An 8,761-nucleotide genomic window follows, 5' to 3' on the forward strand; every position below is an offset into this window, starting at 1 on the left:
ACTTTTTAGTTTTTAGAAAATAATTTTTAACATTGCCCTCATTAAATGAAATTTGTTTATTATATATAAACATCTAAATAGTTTATTTTCATTTATTAATATTCTGATTTTACTTTAAACTAATAACTTATATATATAATGTCAAACATATTATTAAGCTATCAATTTATCGATATCAATAATCTTTAATAAGATAATAAAATTTTACATAATCTTAGCAATATACATAGTAGTCAACCAGAATATTAAGCAAGGAACAAAGATGAGAGAAGGTTGTAGAGAGCTGTATTATTGATAACAAAAAAACAGCTGGAGATTACAATTAGTTTTGGTAACAAAAACACCACTCGTCACTTTTACCAAACCAAAGAGAAGATTCAAAGTACATGAAGATGACATTGCCATGGAGATAACATTTTCATTCACTGAAAATGGGGACATTGCTATATTGTTCTTCCTTTTTACAACTGAAAAGATTCAAAAGTAGAACACAAAGACATTCCTAGATAATAAATTGAAAAAACCAAACAATTTTTTTTTAAAAAAAATTGAAGAAACCAAGGAGGCAAGGAATCACACCTTTGATCATGTTTCAGCTGCCTTAGGGGCTTCATAAGAGCCTGTGTTACTTCCTCCGCTTGCCAGAATCCGGGAAATAGAGTCAGCCAGCAACCATGAATGAAAATGTTAAGCAACAAAGCAAGCTATAACATTGATTGTGTTATAGAGGGAAAGAGGGAAGGAAACATTACATTCATTTGTTGCTTCTGAACAGTTCTTTTCTTTTTTTTTGTACTTGATTTCTTCTAGAGATACCAAAAGACAGAAGTCACAGAACAGTAGAATGTAGTAATTTCTGATGACGAAAGTAGTACGTAGGATTCAGTCTGTGGACAAACCAAGTCTCACACAAAAGGGATTAACAAACAAAACATTCTGAAACATAGAAACTCTCCATAACTTCAAAACCTATTACATTCCAGTGAATGCCTTCTTGGCAAAGGCAGATGCGCCTGCTGGGATCACCTTCAGCACATTGAACCTCACAGTCTTTGACAATGGCCTGCATTGGCCAATGATGACATGGTCACCTTCTTTGACACGGAAGCAGGGTGAGACATGGGCAGAGATGTTGGAATGTCTTTTCTCATATCTTTGATACTTCTTGACGAAGTGGAGATAGTTTTGGGGAACAATGATTGTTCTCTGCATCTTGGCACTGTGGCAAGTACCAGCTAAGATACGACCTCTTACAGAAACAGTTCCAGTGAACGGACATTTCTTGTCAATGTAATGTCCGTCAATGGCTTCGGGGGAGTCTTGAAACCCAAACCAATGTTCTTCCAGAAGCGGTTTCCTCCTTTACCAGGCCTCTTTCCTTTCCCTGATTTCTTCGAGCTTAGGAAAACATTTGGTTGCTTTAAAAATGCCTTCTCAGTCTGTTCCGCCATGGCTACTGGTTGCTCCTGCTCTCCACTGATGGATTGAGGCAAAATGAGATGTTCTCTTCTCAAACAAAATCAGTTGCTCTCTGGTTGCTCTCTGCCGCTTACTCCGTCGTTCTCTGCCACCCTCTATCTCGCTCTAGTAACATGCCACACACATCCTTAATTAAATCTTGAGTTACCGAAGGACCTCACTTTGACAACAATAATACAATGTTTGTTTTATATTAGAAGCTCATAAGAAAATCGGCCAATGGTGAGAAAAATATCAATGAAAGAACAATTGCAAAATCTGAAAAATGGCTTACTGCGATTTTTTTTTACGAACGATCTTATATCGCTTGACATTCCTGGCCTCAGCCTAACCTCAGCGGTAGAGAAACATCTACAGGACATCAAATCAGAAAGAAGAACTTTCGAGTTAGCCATTTCTCAGAAAATAAGTTTACTTTGTTGATTCAACAGATCGAAAAGATGTTTTTGAGAGGAGGAAAGCTTACCTTTTTATACCCGCAGATCACCGCCTCGCAGAATATAACTTCACATTGAAGTATAAATCGTGGCTAAAGGAATTAAGAAGATGTTTAATGCTACGAATCTGTAAGTAGTTTAGTTTCAATGGATGGAAAAGGAGTTCAAAGGACGCGATCAAAACCCTACGAATGGAATCGTCACGCTGACTACATCATTCAAGCTTTCGGACGGTGGAGAAGAAATAACATGATTAACCCACGCGGCTTGAGAGGCTTATGTCACTTGCTATTGGGCTGGGTTATCTGAGAAAACACAGAGCCCACACACATAACACGGTCCACCTCATTGTTGCTTCTGTTAATGAAACAGATCGTTTCATTTAGAGGACACATGTCGCTCTGAGGATGAGCGAATTAATGATATGACAGCGAATTAATGATATGACAGCAGGAAAAGAAGAGAATAGTATTCTTTATATTATTAGATTACATGGGTGTGGGGTAGAGATCGCACGCGGCTTCATGGTCTGAGTCACGTGCCATTATTTACGTGTCACTCTTTCTCTCTGATTAGATAGGTTGAAGGAATGGATCAGAGGACCATACTTGTCTCTCTTATTAAATATGGCATGTGTTCATAACACTATTCAATCGTACCCTTATCATATGCTCTGGTTTCACATTTACTTTGCACAAAAACTAACTCTATCTACATATATGTGAATTATTAACTAATATTCTCGTTTGAATCCAGTGACCATATATTCCTGTACTTTCAATCTGACTTTTTAAAGTTATCGTATTACAAAAATAAAGAGCTTTGGGAAAAATGTCTCTTCTAATTGCAAATAATCGTTTGTAGAACTAAGAAGAAAAAGATGTGAATGTACTTTGTCAAAAAAACAAAAACAAGGATGTGAATGTAGGACAATGACAATGTGATTATGTGAATGTGTGTGATCTTCGTTTGCTGCGATGTGAAGCGGGACCCTCGACGTAGGGTGAAGTTAGTAACGCTGGTTAGGAAGTGGGTTGTCAAATAGTTATAACTATGTGGCCAGAGGTGAATCGTTTTTAATTTATTCTGGTCTTGGGCCACGTGACTTTATAGTAGTGGAAGATGGATTATTTGTACACATGAAATCCTGCTAACATGAACTTCTTTTCAAATACGGTACTTGTCGACTGTATATGTAGTTTAATAATTTGTGCAAGTGTCATTGTTTTTTTTTTTTTTTGCTAACCGAGTATCCTGGCCCCACCGAGATGGTCCAGACTAGAGACCGAAGTGAGCATGAACGCTGCCAGGGCGTCACCATGTGGCTCACCGTATAACGGTTTTCGGTTTCGGGTGCTGCAACCCACATGTAAATTCCGCAGTGGCCAAAGCTCGAACCCAGGGGCGGACACTCCAGCTGGAGATCCTATACCACTAGATCAAAGCAACTTGGTTGCAAGTGTCATTGTTGTGCCATTCATCTGAACTCAAAATGCGTGTTGATAGAAACGTCGAAGAAATTGGTAGACGGCAATTTTGCGCTTTATAAAATAAAAAGGTTATTCAAGGAAATTTTTCAAAAAAATATTAGATAAAATTGTTAGCTAGGATGTTGAATTTTAAGAAAATAAAACTATTGTAGAGTAAAGTTTGAAAGAGTGTTGAGTTAGAGCATTTCCAAAAAGACTCTTTATTTTGAAGTTTGTAAAATTCTATATTTGAAGTTTCATGTTCTTCTCCAACAACAAAATTTCAAATTTAACTTAAAAATTATTTGTATTTTACACTATGGTCCTTATATTTTTATAATTAATATAAATTTATATTAAATTTTTTTTTTGATGAAATGTGAAATTTATTGATCAAAAGTGAAAGAATAGGTATTTACAAATGAGAACCTAAGAATTGAATGCTATACAGAGAGAACAAAAAATTATAAAGACGTATGTGTGATCAAATACTTCAAATCAGCGCTGCATTATCCCAACCAACTTATGATCCCCCTTGTACCGCAAAGAGCTGATTCTGTTGCGCAAGGCCTTGTCAATGAGCCGGATTCATACTGCAAAAACCTTTCTGGTGCCGCCTCTCATTTTTCTCCTTCCACCCTATATAAATACCAAACACATATATAAATATATTACAGCAATATTAATTAAAAGAATTACACTAAAATACCAAGTTATCAATAGAAATACATAATTAAATATTAAACTGTAAGAAAATACCACATTCTTGTTGTCTAATTCTAATTTTAAAATATTATAATTATAATTTTATTTTTTTTGAAATATTATAAATTTTATTATAAATTTTTTAAAATATTATACTACAAACACATATTAAGTTTCTTTTGTAATATTCTTGGTGTCTAATTTTATTTTTAAAATATTATATTTTTTACTTTATGTGTAGAACATAAATTTATAAGAACCAATTTTGAAATATAAAATTTTTAAAGATTAAAACGACAGAAGAAAAAATATTTAGAAATATAAATGTGATTTGTAAGTAAAAGGACTAAAATGCAAATGAAAATATGAAACTTCAAATTTAAAGTTTTGAGTAGTGAAACTTCAAATATAGAGTTCTACTATTAAAATTGAAGTTTTGGAGTTTTTTTTTTAGAGCAAAAAACTTTAAATTTAAAGTTATAGAATTTCTTTTGGAGATGCTCTTCGTAGGTGAAAGATAGAGAAAATGATTTGAAATGTTAAAAATGTAAAATAAGGTATTGAATAATTTTTTTAGATAGTCTAAAAGTTTAGTATTTTTACAAAATTGATAATTATCCGTGTTGATAGAAAAGTCAAATGCAATAAAATTCTATTCCATAACATTTTTCAATACAATGATTCAGTAATGTATTTTTATCCCACTTAAAAAATAGTTTATTTATTTTATAGTTATTACAATAAATATAAAAAGACTATATATACTATGCAATTTTAAATTTACTATTCAAAATACGATCGCCAGTTTTAGGTATGGCATATTGTTAGGAAAATAAACAAGTTTTTTGTTGTTGTTGTCGTCCTGAACAAAACTTTGGTAATTCGTTAAATATGAAACAGAACATAGTCTAGAGAACCAATATAACATTTTCTTTTTCATGGCCTAAAGGTTGAAACTATGAAGAGGAAGTGACCGGGTCGGTCATCATGACATTTCAGGCACGAGGCCTTGGGAAAATCTCATGCTTTGGCTGGGGTTGATCTTGAGAAACCCATTTGAGGAAGATGAAAGCATGATTATCCGGGGTCCTTAGTGGGTTTCTTAGTGCGTGGGCCCCCACAAAACCTTTAAGGATCGGTTACAAAAACTACTAATTAAGAACCGATCTTAGTGAGTTTCTTACACTGTTCGCGGGCCCCACACTGACACGTGGCGGCCCGCAATTGGATTTCTTAGGGATAATCATGGCCTGAGGCCTTGGGAACAAAAGCTTAAGCCAAAAAGCATCCATCCCATCCAAGTAATAGTGGTGTAGCTGTTTGGCTCTTATGAACCCGAGTCTCCCATATAGAGCCAACGCTCCTATGTTTGACACTAGGTGGACCCATTTGAAAGGATGTGGGGTCAACTGACACCACAAAATATTATAAATTTCAGTTTGTAGGCTATTGGTTGTTAAGTAACTGTGGTGCAGTGGTAGAAAAGTTCAGTATTGAATCCACAAATACCGGGTTTGATCCCTCCCAACGACCCCTTCTATTACTTTTTCAAAATATCCACAACTTAATGACCCCACATAATTGTCCTGCCTCCAACGTTACCTTCAATCATATCATACACAGTTTCATGAAATTATAATGTGTAATCACACATACATGTCCTCATCTTGTAAACAAAAGGAGCTTTGCAGAGCAAATGCCACTCAAGAGGTCATTTTTGAATGTTAACTTACTAATAACAGCTAAGCAATCACATATACAGGTAAACAAATATGGTATGGTTCAACTTTTAGCAATATGATTAACTACTAGTCTAGTAGGTGGGATCTTATTTACAACTAGGGATCGTTACCCAAGGCGCGGGGTTTTTGCATTTTAATCTTTTTTTGCCTCTTGCTTACTAATCTAGCATTCAGTTTTTCAATGTATTTTATCTTCACCCTCTCATCTTGTCTTGTTTACATTTGTTTTCACGTTCTGTCGTTTGATTTGTCTTACTTTGGCTTGTGTAATAACTTAACCCTGCTCATTCTTCTTTCATTCTTTATTGATTGATATTTTTATCTTGATTAGCTCTGTGTTGCCACTAATTTACTCGAATCATTCTACTTCGTATTCTTTTCATATTCATTAACTATTGTCTCCAATCTCTTTAAATCCTAAAAATCCTACGTGTTCTTTTGTTTATTAGACCACATATTAATTATTGTTGAAACTGTTTATTTATTCTAATAAATTCTTACGTTTATACCTAAGATGATATGAATAAAAGACTGATTATAATTTAGTTGAAATTAAAGTCTAAAGTAGAAGTTATTAAACTTGCAATCCTTCTTTTTGTCATCCAAGATAGCTTTAGTCAAATCAATTATATTGATTTAGAAAACCCATAAGCTATTTCAATCCCAAACAACCAAAAAACAGGCGCATTTGTTATTGACGCTGCGACGGGTTTCCTTTACTATAAACATAATTGCTTGTCACAACTGTTAATAAACCCAATTGTTTTTACAAAAGCTACCCATATAAGAGATTCATACTCATTTCTCTTTCTCTAGTCATCTCCTATGTTAGTAGCTATCATAGTACAATCATCATACAAAAGATATATCTCTTGGTTCCATATAGAACATGCAAAAAGACTGTTTTCTGCAGACTCCATGATCACTGAGTATTATAAATATCAAACTCTGTCATGAATGGTCTATTTATATGTTGAGGAAATGCCTCGAAATGTAGCTTCCAAATAATGATTTCCAGGGCAACACATTGCATGTTAACCTCCACAATGGGATCATCGGATCTGCAGATACCGCTACATGTCGAGTCGAACGCAGCTACACATATGTTCTCTGTTTGTGCTTTTCATTCACAATCTGCAATTCTCCCAATAACCAGAATCAATGTTAAATGAGGTAAAAGTTTTAGAGTCACAACAGACTTTGTATAGCCAAGCCCAATAAAAAGCACCCAACGTAACATCCCCACTTGCCTATAGAGTGACAGAAGTACTTTTTCATGTTCTCACCAAACTTCCAATTCTAAATGTATATATAAATCTATTAGAGTTATTGCCAGCGCTCTGTTGCGATATTTGTTAGCAAAAATAATCCATCCAACATAATAGGAAAAAGAAACCAACGAAATTGTAAAGCTAACCATCAGCTGAGATGCTTTTGCTGTCCTGACACATTGCAAGCTCAGTGATTTCACTGTCAAAAGCAACAAACTCAGCAGTCATATACATCTGAGACATTTATTTACAAACGGTTCCTAGCACAAAAAACATATTATTATGTTATGGATGATAAGTTTGATGCATAAATACAGTTTAGAATTTTTTTCAACTGAACATTTATGCCTACTGAATTACCTTACAATACTCGCTGCATTGTGATTTTGGTATGTTAAAGCTGAAAATCAACATTGGAGCTTGCGTTAGCATTTGGAACATGAAATATAACACCATCAATTTCAAGTGTTAATTCCATTGACAATAGCTGTGCAAAAGAACTCTACTAGTAAGGTAATCATGATTAGTAATTCTTTACATCTTAATGTCGTGCAACTTTAAAACGATACACTTACAATCGACAGCTCTCAAAAATGGACCGCAAACCATCTAATGATATGCTTACCTCGTCGTATAAGTAATCCATGTCACTTCCCTCGCACGAGTAACGTTGCTGGTGCAGATCAATTCCCTCCACCTCTTCCTCATCATTAGGATGCTCTGCAATATACCCTCTGTAAGGTTCAAATTTATGTCGCTAGAATTATCAGAGAAAGAAATATAAAGTACCCTCCAAATCTTCTGGAGCATCGACATTTTATTTATTCAATGATCTTCATTCAACCTAACAACCATCAAAATAAAAAGAATGTGAGGCACATAATCTTCAAAATCCAAGTGTAATGAATGGAAAAAAAATTCAGGAAGACAGAAAATGTCAAATACTCACTGGCTTCTTCTTCTTTTACTTCTTGGCTCCCGTAAATGAATTGTCAAAGCCATCATTATTTGCAGGAAAAAAGATTAAACAAAGCAACTGATGAAAAGAAACAAATATGTTTCACAGCACATAAACTCTTCTTGAACAATCAGGCAACAGATAGTATGTCTCTCGTGTGACTCAGCTGAGTCCTCGATGGCATCCTGAACGACAAATGTCTTCTTCTTCTTCTTGGTTATATCAAAGGGTGCAAGCTAAGGATGACCAAAGAAAATTAAAACCACACAATCATGATTTATCTGGCAAAATAAAAGAACCGATGATGAGTTTATTAAAGATGGGGAGATGTAGAGACTAAAGAAGATAAACTGATTCATGAAACTCAAAGAGCCAATCTGTGTTTCTTAGATGAGTCATGAACCGATGATTAAAAAATGAAAGCCCTAAAGTTCCATTGAAGAGAACGCTTACAGACAAAAGAGGTCCATTGGCCCTTTTTTTAACGATGTCCATTTCAAAACGTGAGTTATAAAGTATTTATTAAATCATTAGATAAAAAATTAAGTGTGGGTCCCACAGAGAAAACCGAAGAAGCAAAGGTTTCCGACCTTCATAAATATATATTAGTTTCGGCCATCAATGTACAAAGTATCTTTTAGTTTAGTGGTATAAATATTGGTGTTTATGACTCAATAACCCGGGTTCGAGCCACAGGCTT

General features: G+C 34.6%; 1 pseudogene; it reads right to left on the bottom strand.

The window, feature by feature from the left end:
• Positions 1–829: 829 nt before the first annotated feature.
• Positions 830–2,207, bottom strand: LOC106407272 (annotated as a pseudogene).
• Positions 2,208–8,761: the final 6,554 nt, after the last annotated feature.

This window comes from Brassica napus, chromosome C4 (genome assembly GCF_020379485.1).
Source record: "Brassica napus cultivar Da-Ae chromosome C4, Da-Ae, whole genome shotgun sequence".
In the NCBI taxonomy this organism is placed as follows: Eukaryota; Viridiplantae; Streptophyta; class Magnoliopsida; order Brassicales; family Brassicaceae; genus Brassica; species Brassica napus.